Source organism: Apteryx mantelli, chromosome 2 (assembly GCF_036417845.1).
Source record: "Apteryx mantelli isolate bAptMan1 chromosome 2, bAptMan1.hap1, whole genome shotgun sequence".
NCBI classification, from domain to species: Eukaryota; Metazoa; Chordata; class Aves; order Apterygiformes; family Apterygidae; genus Apteryx; species Apteryx mantelli.
In genome coordinates, this window is record NC_089979.1 from 69,829,065 (window position 1) to 69,843,006 (window position 13,942).

Genomic DNA, 13,942 nt, shown 5'->3' on the forward strand with positions numbered 1-13,942 from the left:
TTCCATTGCCCTGGCAATTGATTCTGTTGCTTATCTTGCCCCGTGAGTTATAGCTTTAGTAAAGCACTGCCAGATTCAAGTAAGCAGGCCTCTGCTGGCACTGAAGAATGACAATTCTTATCTGTTTTCTGTAGCCTGACATTTTCAGTAAGGCCTGGAAGGTTTGGTTAATAGGTTTGTCAAAAGGGAGCTACAATATAAAACATTGAAATATGGAATGAGAGCAAAGCAGAGAACCTGTGTCACATTAAATGTTACCAAAGCAATTTCTAGGAGACTAATTATTCACAGTAGATAACTAAATTGTAAATCTCTATTACAAGTGGGGGATTGAATGTGAAAGTTTCCTTGGAAAGCATTTCTGAAAGTCTGCTACGTTAATAGCTAATGCATGAGGAGAATAGTAGATGTGCCAGAGGCTTTGGAAGATGAGAGGTCAAAGGATGAAGGGACAATAACTCCTAGATACATTCACTCTACAAGTCCTGAAAAGACATATTTGCATTATTAAATGCCTGATAGTTTGTTTTCTTTTTTTAATCTAACATTGAAAGCATTCTGGTAAAATAATTCCTTATGACTGTTGCTAACTGGAGAAAGGAGGAAGGGACAGACTTCAAAAGATGAGTATCTAGATATGCATGGGAGTGCTTAGCTGGATTTTTGAAGAACAGTGAGAATTGGGTTCTTCCTAAAATTTCTTAGGCTGCCTTTTGGGTGCATAGTCTCTTCTACACCAATAACACCTTCTATACCAGTACTTGTACCATTGTGAAATCCTGCCCCCTTTTCTTACCTGAAAGAGCACACAGTGGGCAGGCTATGCCCTGATGAGGTATTCGGTCCTCTCTATTTTGAGGCATTTTGTGTGAGAAGAGGAAAAGTAGTACTGCCTATGAGAAGAGGGTCTCCAAAGTATCCTTTTGGGATAGTTCCATTCCAGGAGCACCATTCCTTGCTCCTGTTTCCTAAATAGATTCCTGCTCACCCTTGTGGATGCCTTTGGATATTGTTATTATTTATTATTAAGTAGTTCTTGGTATTGGATTAAATTTGCAAATTCCTTTATTCTTTGCCATAAGCATTAAAATGCTCTTTTTGCTTTTTCTATCAATGGCCATAGAGATCTATACAAATGGCAAAGAGGAAAAACAGTGTCTTTGGTTAATTAGTAGCCATGATGATATTCTGAGACTTCTGTTTGTGATGGCAGAGCATTCTGATATCCACAAATACATTTGTATAGTTGATGAGTTGCATGGGCTTTAAGCAATAATAGACCACTGATTCCTGTTGCCTTGTCTTGGGAATAATCTGAACCTAGGTGGGAGAAGCTGATGGTCTGAGCAGATTTTCAGGACTTCACAGGTTTGATGGATTTTCTGGTAGTCTGCTGGCTGTAACAGACTGGATGATTCTGCCTGTGCTGCTGTTTATCTTGGATGTGACTATAGCAGGTTAATTAGAGCTAATGTGCAGAATAGCCTGTGCAGTAAGTTGTAGGAAGCATTGGACTAACTGCATGTGCCACACAGTCACTGTGCTTGCGCAACAGAGTTGACTTTTTCTGGAGCTCACTTGTTGCTTATGCACATCTGAGACTGATGAAACCTAACACATCAGATTTGTTTTGCTGTGCAACCTAAGCAGAAATATCTATGTCCACAAAGTCATGAACAGAAATAAAACAATTTCTGTTGCAGTAAGGAAGTAGTTCTTGTCTGTCTTTTATCAATATCTAGAGCATAACCAGTAGATTGTTACATCAAGGAATGAATTATTAGGAAAATACAGAGAAGAAATGTGGACTGCTTTACTAGTGAAATTTACTGTATGCTGAAATGTTCAAAATTAATTAAGTTGTTGGCACTACCATACTGCAGAGAATTGTTGAGCTTTTCTAGGAAATCACTGTTTCTGAGGGTCTTTAGATCAGTAAGGTGAATATGATAATTCTTTCCTCACAATTTTTGTATGTATTTTCAGAACGCTTGCTTAGATTTTATCTGCAGTAAAGCTACTGCTAGTAAGGTTGCTATCTGTCATATATGAGCAGTACTTACTGGTAAACACGTATTTAATTCTTTCTGTATTCTTAATTTTTATTCATTTTCATTCAAGACATTGGCAATAAAATAGCAAAGTACAGTACAGCACAAAATAGTGCAGTAAAACAAGTACAAAAGGAGAAACAACTCTCAGGTTATCTGGGTTTTTATATCACATGATTTCCAATAGAACACAGCAGTTCTGCCATTTCATAGTCCATCATAGTTGCAGGACCAGACAGTGCTTAATAAATAGTCTATTATAGGTGTTTTTTGCAGTAATAAAATAAGAAGAGATTCATGTGATCGGGAAAGGAAGGGCATGGAGTCTGGGGCTGGGAGAAAAGGGGAGATTAAAGGTCTGATATTCTTGAAACAGCCTCAAGTGCTTTCATCTGAAAGTACACAGAGATTTCTCTGATACCTATTCCTAGGCAAACTCAGATTTGGGGCAAAAGCCTACTTTCCCCTTTTTTTCTTTTTTTCAATGCACTTCTTCGTGACTGTGAAAACAGCAGAAGCCTAATAACGGCCAGGCTGGGTCAGCCCAGAGAGCCACCTAGCCCAGGACCCTGTGTTTGGCTGGGCTGGCAGCCTGTGCTTAGGGAGAAGTACAAGAACAGGCCACGCTTCCCATGATAGTTCCCTACAATAATCTCTCCTCAAGGCTCAGGAGTTTTCTGAACTAGAAGAGGTGCATCTGAAGTTATTAGTCCTGCCTGGAGTTTCTTCCACAAATTTTTTATTCCAGTGCCTGGGAAACAAAGTCTTTGTACCAGTGTCAACCCACCTTAGGAGACAGGAGATCCTAAGCTGTAACTGTCAGCAGAGGTCTATGGAGGGAAATGAAGCACCTTTTTAACTCTTGAGTTACTAGTTCTTTCTGGGTTACCAGATGGTCCCATTGCATATGAATTTGCTTAAATATCTCACAGCTTTACTAAGGTTATGCTCCTATCTTGTGCAAACATCTGATATGCCTAGTACATTTGTAATAAAATCTCTTGTTATGTCCAGCTACCCTGAGATTCATGGAGCAACCCTTCTCATTATGGAGTATACTCTCACAAGGAATTAACTACTGAATATGGTGCAGAGATTTTCCTCCACCCTACTGCAGCTGATATTTCTGAAGTTACTAGTAATTCTGGCCTCCTGTCATTCTGGACTTTTGTCATTCTTAAGGCATGTGTCAAAATGGTGTATTAGCAAAGGCCTCAGTTGTAAGAATCATCTTTCCAGTAAAAGACATAGAGGAGAGGCTCATCACTGAGCAGTCGGGAAATCTGTCTGACGCTCTTGCTCAGCCAGCCCTTCATATTGTGATTTGTTTTAGTTTGCAAATCTAGGTTGCTCCATTTGGGACTTGAATTCAATTTAATAGATAAAGGACCCAGATATATTATTATATAGTGAGAAACTTGTATTTGATGGGGAGGACGAAAGTAGGGGTTCTTAGCTAACCCCTTTTGTAGCTATTTTAGAAATAATGAGGCCAGACAAAAAAGAAGTTGAAGTGGTTTGGATGCCCAGTATACACTGGATTTCAGCCCATGGAGATGAATGCTGTAAGCATGCTGGACCCGCTTTGATATCCGTGACAACTGAAAAAAAGAAAAATAATTTTATAAGTCTGAAAGCTACACTTTTCCTTGACTTTGGGGGAGTAGGGGCTTTTTGCTTTTTGTTTGTTTTGTTCTTTCGGTGTTTTTTCACAATTTTAATATGAATTTATAATTGAGTTTAAATATAGCACTGTTGCAGGCACGATAGAGAATTTTTTAGTGAAAACTGTTCTGTTTGAGATCTTTGGACTGGCTCAGTTTTTATTCTTTGGTATAGAGTTGGTTTCTTTTTATTTGCTTACCTGACTGGATTCTTTAAGAGCTGTCACAATTTGACTGTCTTGTAACTGTTCTCAAATTTTCAAGAAATAGGTGCACCTTCTGTTTAATGAAGTGTATTTTTTGGAAGATCTTGCAAAACCAAAGGTGCCCAGTAGCGTCACTTTTTGTTTGTTTGTTTTCTGGGTTATTGTGCCAGTCTCTGCATTGACTGATGCTTATATGAAGCCTGCCTCTACTGTCCTTATTTCTGGTGAGGAGCCTTTAGAGGAACACAAAGTCCCAGCAGTGAGAAGGTATAAAGTGGGCTGTGGACCAAAATAACATTTCCAGCCATTATTCTTCCCTTCCTTCTAGGCACTCATTCAAGAGCCTGTTAGTAATTTGCTCAATAGTCCACACATATGCAATGATAGAAAAACAAAAGCTTCTCAGAGCTCTTTGTTAACAATTATTTACTTCCCTGTAGAAAACATCATAAAGCAGTGAAATAAGCTTTCTGAGAAAGAAGTCCTCTAGTCATACAGGAGTTGTGGGGTCGACTCACTCCATAAGCATGATGGACTGTGCATTAGGGAAGTGGAGCCACCGGAGTTCTGCTGAGTGACTTCCTTACGATATTAAATATTGAAATTCATAGGACCTTTTCCTAAATAGGGGCTGCCAGAACAGGTTGTAAGCAATGGTGATGTCTTTTAAGACTGGCACGTAATAACATGTTCTGGTCATGTCCTTATATTATGTGAGGTTGATAAAATCTAGGATTATAAATTGTTCAGCTTGCCATTATTATCCAAACTAAATGATTTTTTGATACTTCAGAAAAGAGAACTAATGTGCAATTAAGAAAATGCCATTGCTATCTCTTGCACAAACCACCTTTTAATACCATCAACTATAGCAAATAAGTCTATTTTACTACAGAATTACATATTTTAATTGATGGTTAAAGTTCATTCATTTTAACATATTTATTATAAACATGCAGGATGGCTGAAATAGAGTGAAGAGCATACTGGGTTATTCTGTGTGTGCTTTTTTCATTATTTATGTTCATACTCTATTTTTGAATATATTTAGTTGCAGAAACAGTAAAATACCATTTAAATAATTTTTGCCTGGCATTAGGAGAAAAGGGGGAGAAGGATTTGAAGAGGCATTTACATTTTTACAAGAAATGACTCAGCAATTTGCATTTGCAAGGAAGCAATCGGTTTTACTAAATAAACCATCATGTTCAAAGTTGATTTGTTCCAAGGAAAGAGCTGAAATTAGTTACTGACATGCAATAATTCATTTCTTATTTTACCAACAGTAATTAAATTGCCCGTAACTGTTGTCATTTAACAGCCTATTAATTGACTAATGTGCATTACTTGCATTCAGGCTATAGGTAAAATCCAGGGATTAAGGAAGGAGGAAGGAAGAAGAGGAAAAACCTCACTGAGTCTCATCACCATCATAGAAATTGATTAATTTATTTCAAAATGGAATGTAGTTTGTGCAAACACTAATAGGTTAGATTTTAAATATGCAATTTCATCAACAATAGCCCTGAAGAAAGAAATGGTAGTCATCTCTGGAATTCTTAGGAGGGGAAAAAATGGCTAATCGATTGTGCTTTCTTTCAACAGTATGATTACATGATTCTTCCATCCTTAAAATGAATAATTTCTGTCTGGATCAGTATTTGCATTATAAAATTCTATATTTTAATCATATCATTGCCCAAACATTCTGATACTTTCATTCTTTTCTTCCCTCAATATCTAATGAAACTTTGTCATGTGCATTGGATAATCTCAATCTAAACAGCTCTATACACAAAAATGGATATAGGCAAGTTTACCAGTTTTGATTTTGTCCAGTCAAATATGATACATTCCCGTGGTGCAGTAGTGGCCTATGTGGGGAAAAAATCAATGAGGTCAACGTCTAGATCCCAGCTGAGAATAATCCACTTCACAAAAATAAACCAAAAAAATCTCCATCCTCACGGTAGACTCTAATTTATAGCATTGCAGGCTCTGAATGGAGTCTACTACTATATGAATAGACAAGGAAACAAAGGTCAGGGTTTTAAAAGGACAAGTGTGAGATGGGATTTTCTAACTCACCTAACCATTGAGGGACTGATAACAAGAATTTCTCCAATGAACTGGGAATCATCTGTTAGAAGAAATGAGGAGAGAAATGAATTAGATATATTTAAAGTTGCTAAATGTGATAGCAGCATGGAAAAGGGAAATTCAGTCCAATGGATTAGCAGTTAAGACATTGATGAAAAGAGGAAAATATTAAAGTCATTATATAAGGCTTCCAGGAGGGTCAAGGGGAGTGCAATACCTCTAGGGCAAGAGCTGGAAGGGACTGTCCAAATTACCCAGTTTCCACACCAAGGCAGGAGGTCGTAGGGCCAAATGCAGGTGTCAGAGGTGCCAATGTCCCTATTTGAGTTAGTTACCTTGGCTTTCTTTTCAAGTAAGTCAAGAAAAGCAGGCGCTTCTTTGGACTGGTTTTCCTCATTTAAAACAGAACAGATGAACTGTACTCTACAAGTGCTTATTTCTTTCCACTGACTACAAAGGGAACCTGCATCCAGAGGGGAGGTGTAGACGCCTCCTCTGCAGACCCATGAAGTTAGAGAAGGTGGATCCCATTGCTGAAATGGTGGCCTGTCATTGCAGGGGACTGGGTCCAGGCACTTCCTTCAAGTACTCTGTTCTTAAGTGTCACAGAACCTGCACCAGACCTTAAATATGGCTGAGTGTTTTGGGTCACCATCATTTTTGTCATTCAAAAGCAGACCATAGGTAAGGTGAGGTCTTATTCCTGGTGCAGTAGCACTCCTGTGGTCACAGTGCATAGTGAAGGAAGAGCATCGAGCATGCAGCCAGACTTCCTAGTGTTCACTAGGCTTTCTCGCAAAGTGCAACTTCACGTAAGCCCATAACATACTTGTTTTTATTTCAATAAAACAGTAATTTAAACTATAACTAAGCATGTCTGGAAGAATATATGGGAAGGCTATGAAACTATTAATAACATTTGGACACCTCCTGCACTGTTTTAATGCATCACAAGTTAGCACAGTATTGATTCAGTATCAAAGTTCTGAGGAACAAGCCTCTTATCAATATCTAGGATCAGATGTTGTAATTGAACTAGAAAATGTTAGATTTCCAGCATTACTGTTGAGAATTCTTCTGAATAAATGTGTGTTTTCCACTGGGGCTGAAATCACTGCAACTGCTAGTTTTATTTTTTTTCCTTTTGCTATTATTCCTATCATACAGGTTCATCTTCTCCCCTCTGTGTAAAATAAACATAATGGGGCCAACTGTTGCATTTTAGTGTCTGGACTTGTGGGAAGATTTGAGATACTTGGTTTAGAAGAGAAAAGATTTTGTGAAAGGATTAAACTTTTGAGGAAGGAAAACATGTGGACTTGGAAAACACCATGCAGAAAAACAGACCCAGTAGGAGCAATGGACAGTAGAAGCCTTTGTTAGTGTCAGTGTCAGGAGAAAGGAGGAAGAATAGAATAGAAAAGGGAGCCAAGGTTATGAAACTGAAGGAAAGGGAAGATAAAAGAGTTCATGTTTAAAGGAGAAAGGATACTGTGAAGGAAGGAAAAGAAGTGGCAAGAAGAACCGTTCTGTATTTGGCCTCTTAATTTTGAGTTGGTGCTGGCATATCCAAGAAAATATGTGACAGCTGTTTCACTTAAACATACTCCTTTCATTTCAGGGCCTTCCTTGGATTTCCATATTCCTTTTGTCCAGCAGAGAGGAACCTCATGAAGTTCAACAAAGGCAAGTGCAGGGTCCTGCACCTGGGGAGGAATAACCCCAGGCACCAGGACAGGTTGGGGGTTGACCTGCTGGAAAGCACCTTTGCCGAGAAGGACCTGGGAGTGCTGGTGGACACCAAGTTAAGCATGAGGCAGCAATGTGCCCTTGTGGCCAAGAAGGCCAATGGTCTCCTGGGGTGCATCAGGAAGAGTGTTGCCAGCAGGTCAAGGGAGGTGATTCTCCCCCTCTACTCAGCCCTGGTGAGGCCACATCTGGAGTACTGCGTCCAGTTCTGGGCTCCCCAGTACAAGAGGGATGTGGTACTACTGGAGCAAGTCCAGTGAAGGGCTACAAAGATGATTAGGGGACTGGAGCATCTCTCTTGTGAGGAAAGGCTGAGAGAGCTGGGCCTGTTTAGCTTGGAGAAGAGAAGGCTGAGAGGAGATCTTATCAACGTGTACAAGTATCTGAAGGGAGGGTGTCGAGAGGATGGGACCAGACTCTTTTCAGTGGTGCCGAGCGACAGGACGTGAGGCAACGGGCACAAACTGAAACACAGACACTTCCATGTGAACATGAGGAAAAACTTTTTCACTGTGAGGGTGACAGAGCACTGGAACAGGTTGCCCCGAGAGGTGGTGCAGTCTCCTTCTCTGGAGATATTCAAAACCCGTCTGGATGCAATCCTGTGCAATGTGCTCTAGGTGACCCTGCTTGAGCAGGGGGGTTGGACTAGATGATCTCCAGAGGTCCCTTCCAACCTCAGCGATTCTGTGATTCTGTGTTTCTGTGATCTGCGGCTATTAACCTCTGGAGTATGTCAGTAAACACTGAAGAAATGCAGAATATACCTATTTTTTTTCCAAAGTTTATTTCAACTTTCCTTCTTAGGTTTAGGATCACATAAGCCTTGTTGCCTTCAGAAAGCAAGATTATAAAGGCAGATTTTTTTTCAATTTCTTTGGTTTTGTTAGATGTTAGTGGCTGTTAATTTGTGCAGTGCACCTGCCTTTCCTCCTGATAATACCATGCTTTCTCATAGCAACACGACCTGGTAAGTGTCAGGCAGTCAGCCTCAGTCACAACATGCTGCCTTGTAAAAGCACAGTGACTTTTCACAACTCTGTTGTTGACCAGATTGAGTCTCACAAGAGAAAGAAATTTCAGTGGTCTGAAGTCCAGTAATGGCTTGTCCTGGATGAAATGTAGTGAGAGGATACAGAAATTGTGAATTGTCTGGATCAGAAGTAATTCCAAAACCCATCTGACATATTGTCAGGCTCTATGGATCTTCATAAAGTTGTAGAGTTCATCTGCTGTCTCATTTGACTAGCTGAGTTGGACTAACCTCATCCAAAAATACTACAGATCTGAATACCTCTGAGATGTAGGAGCACAATGGCAGGTACGCACGAATCTTTCAGGAAGAAACCTTAGAAATTATGCCAACTTCATGAGAAAAATGTTAAAATAAGATTTATGTTTTGTTGGCTATAGCTAATGTAACAGTACATTAAGTTTTAAAAGTAATTTTTCATATTGGTATATGTACTTCTGTACTGTCTGGCCGGTGGGGCTGACAATTTGTTCATTCTTATTCCTGACGGAAGCAGGAGATTCTAGATAAGTTGTGAAACATGACCTGAAAAATTCTGCTGATAGATTTGAATGTTTGGCACTTGAAATTGTATAAAAGCTGTTCTAAAATAATTTTGGAGTTTTAGACTGTGTTTGGCCAAATAGCAGCAACTGATCAGCACTCCCAAAGTTTACAACTGGTTTCTTCTCTATTTATAAGGTGTAGCACCATTACGTTTTTTTCTGGTGAAAGTGCCTCTGCATGAGAATTTACACTTGTAGCTATTGTACTTGTGATGAAACAGTCCCCTGAGTCCACACCAATCCTTCTTTGCTAATTACCATCATCCTGGACCACCACAGATACCTGCATTCGCATGTGCCGTTGGTTCTAGGACAGGCTCCCTGGCACTGCAGGCACCATCAGAGGTGTTTCTGTTCCCCTCCAAACTGAGGGCGCATGTCTGCTATGCAGTTATTTAGAAGACAAGTTTCTAGTTGCCAGTTTCTGAAACTCACACGGTCATAAACCAACAAAGGAAAAAAGAGAACACATAACATGGGACTCAGAAATAATTCATGATGATTTAGTTTAATTTGAGTTACTATAACCCTAAAGCTCCATTAAAACCTAAAATGAATGCTATTTCCTCCTGAGAGCAGAGAACAATCTGCTAACTTTTGCCACGATGAGAGCTATTATGGTGTACAACATGAAAGTATATAAATTACAAGGTTTATATTTGCTGTTTTCCCTAATGTTAACTTTGACTAGCACGTCAAATTAAAAGGAAGAGGGGAAAAAAGAAAAACCTGCATCAGATTAAGAAACATGCAAGGAAGTATAATTTCTAACTACAAAACACAAGACCTTCACACTTCAAACAATCCAAACAGGTTTTCTTTTAATGTTTTAACGTTTCACTTATTTTCCCCCTTTATACTAGAGATGCATAGAAAACTACTGTAGTATTTGGAAATAATTCAGTAAGCTGAGTATCTCCTTTTTTCACAACTCCAGTAACACTGGGGATGTTTTAGGTTTCCTACTGTTAATGTTTGGTGCAAGGAATACAGAAAATTGACAGTAGGTTGAAAAATCCTGATTGAAACCAATGTAGAAAATCAAAGAAATTTTTATTTCTCAGGACATGACACTGAAGTTGGCCTGAGCACACTTGTAATGGCACTTGCAGCCTGGTGCAGGTAAACAAATAGGAAGTGGCTTTCCATTAAAGAAGACAGATGCTTCAGAGAGCCTGGGTCTCCCCAAAGCAGCTGCTCTATCTAAGATCCAAATAGGTCATTTAAGCCCTGATCCTACAATGAGAACTATTGGGTCAGAATGTGCCTATCCAGGGATTAAGTCATGACCTGATAAAAGTGAAAAACTGGGATTTATATATATACCTAAAACATGTTTTCAGAACATGAATATTTCAGAGGGTATTTTTCCTGCCTCGCTCCGTATATTTGATACAAAGAGCTTCAACTTTTGCTCATTTCAATTCAGCTGATTTTTGCTCCCATTGTTCAGCTCTTTTTTCATTCAGATATTTTAATTTACCTACTCTTTTATACACACAGCTACTGTGTTTATGGATAGTGAAATGTTTTTCTATATGTCAAATGAGCTTTTTAAAAGTATTATACTCTGCAGGCACGCAGGGGATGATGTTTAAACATAGCTTTTCCCTGCCTAGGCTTGCAGTCAATTGAATTTTGAATCTCCTATGAGCTAAAAAAAGTTGATTATGGAACATTTTGGATAGGGTTTGGGACATAACTGTATAGCTATCTATTGCTGTGTGTTACCAGAAGCATCACAAAGTAACTGGGTCCACATTGTTCTTTGAAGGAGGTTATTGGATAGGAAATGTCTAAATATTTCTAGCTTCCTGTTGAATATTTTGACTACTAGAGAGTATTGCTCTGGAAGACTATGTTAATTGGAATATGATGTTTTCTCAGTTATTGAAGCTGAAAAACTCATTGACTTGTAGTTGGAAAGGCAGCAACTATCCTACAGCCAAGGAGATGTTGAGGAGAGACAGGCAGAGACTAACTCAAGGCTCACCTTTGGTCTTGGCAGGGATGATGCTTGTGGGAGGGAAGGTGGGGTGACGGCTGTGGAAGCTGGCCTTCCACAACTCCCCGCCTTGCCTTACCCTACGTGCCCTCTCTTTTGGTGGCAGGAGAAGCTAACTTCGCTTCTCAAGGCTTTTGTATGGTCTGTGGGGTCACTGCTGATTTTTGCCATCCCCAGCTGCCTGCTGCTTTAGGAAGGATCTACAGTTCCCTTCACTATAGCCTTTGGCTACAATGGCTAAACCACAATTAACAACAACTGCGATGCCAACAGGAGTGAAAATATACTTTATCTGTGCAGCAAGCTTTATAAGATGTCTCAGATTTTTTTAGCGTTGGGGTTAAGAAAAGGCTGGATCAAAGTCGTAATTTTGCCTGTTTTCCTTCTCCTGCTCCTTCACTAATACCTTAGCCTTTTCCTACTGAAGGAAATAGAAATTTGTTTTCCTTGCAGCTTTAGTCCCTTCCTTTTCATAGCTAGAAGGAACACTAACTTTTAATGTTTTCAGTGAGTCTCTAAAATATTTTCCAAGTCTGTTAATTTCACAACTGTACTATTTCCAATTGCAAAGTCATCAATCTCAATTCTGTGACTGCTTTTGGCTCTCTCGTTTTTTCTTTTTTCTTTTGTAGCTTCAAGTTCACTCTTTTATTGCTGAAAAACCCTGGTATTTTTATTCCTGTTCTAAATCTGGCTGCTTCCAAATCCCCAGGGTTCCAAGTCAATATGTTTGGTAATGACTTCATACAAAGGAAAAGCAAAAGAAACCAATTTGTGTTTTCCATTGCTGTGATAAATGCATATTTGAACTTTCAGCTGGTCTTGGCTTCAAAAAATAATCAGCTTTGTTGGGTGACACTGTGGTCTGAGGAGGAAACTATGTCATGAGGAGTACTGTGACACCCCATTTTTTTTGGTTTAATTTTCAGTGCTCAGGTGACTTATCCTCCACATCTTAAAGCAAAGGTCAGAGATCCAGGCATAAAACTGAAACGGTGGATTGCTTTAAATCTGAAATTAGGATAAGGCCCAGGCACATTGAACCATTAATGCCATCTTATAGGAGGTACTGCGTAAAATCCCACAGAGGAAGGCCATATTCCTAAACAGAGAACACAAGTAGACATGCTGAAAAAGCATTTAAAATTAATGAGCAGAAATAATGAAATCAACATTTTCCTTGGGAAAAAACAAGATTTTATCAGGATTTTCTGTCATGAGAATTGTTGTTCATATACAGCTTGTTGCACACCTTCAGTCAGAGCTATTGGTGTCTATGAGTTTTGCCATGATGCTTTCATTTTCCCCTGTTTCTTGATGTGACTCTTTTCTCTAGGAGGCAAGTGATTGTAAAGAGAACAGCCTTTTTCATCTTCCCCTTTACTCTTATCTTCCCTTGTAGTTTAAAAAATAGGACCAATTTCTGCTTTCTTGAGAGTTTTGGTGGATTTATACCTGTGCAAATGAGAATTAAACAGAACACATGCATGGCCATGAAATTGAAAAAACAAGCAAAACTCCTAACGTTCATCACCACTGCCCTTCCAGAAACTGTCAGCAGCCAAGTTTTTTGTATCAAGATCCTCCTGTCGCTCGTGTGTAAAACTGCATAGCTGGACACACTGATTTTGGGGCAAAGCTCCCAGTGACCTTTCTCAATTCAGTGCATATTTTGCATTCAATGCTTGCTGCAGCAGCTAGATCACCAGTAGTTTGACCTGAGCTGGCTGGCATGCAGCAAGCTCGTGTATCTCTGCACCACGATGCAGTCACACAAAAGTGACATTAATGTAGATGTACTTAAGTAATAATATAATTCCAAGTAGTGTCCTCAGAGTATGAATTGTACTGAGAGCCAGTACACTGATGCTAAATTGAGCACTAAATTGAAGGCTTAAAAATGAGGAAGCTAGTAAAAAAGATGTTAAGGTGAAAAGTGAGGAAATGAAAGTGTTGCAGCTCAGCATGGGGGCTACTTAAACATCCCATAAAAAAAGTAATAAATGACTACCCCTAGGGAAAAAAAAAAAAGAGCAACTCAAGGAACAGGACTGCAAATTAATAGGTATAGGTAAAGGCAAAATTCTGGAAAAGCTGAACATGTCTCTTTCAGGAAGGGAAGAAATTGCCCTATGATTATAATTAATGCAGGTAGATATAAGACAGAAATGCAGGGATATTAGAAGACATTTTGCAAAACAAATAGCCAAAAGCGTGTAAATAAATAACAAAGAATTGTTTAAAACTACCAAAAGCAGGAAGCCTGCTGAAGCAGACAGAGCCAGAGTCAGCTAAAGGACAAAGCACTACAAGAGGGGGCAGGATAGAAAACAGCTGTGTGGTACCTCTCCTGGCTGCTTCTTCTGGCCGTGCTCTTTCCTGGCCTGGTGTCCCCTGCTCTGAATGTTTCTCTTTCTTGCCACAGGCCTTCTCATGATTTTTTTTTTTAATCCTATTTTTGATTGGTCTGCAGACTTCCCTCCATCACAGGACACAGTCTATGGCTTGTGCTTCCAACTGCCCCCTGGAGAAAGAGATATTTCCCCAGGATTATTTAAGTCTAGCAACATTTTGAAAATGGAAAGCCTG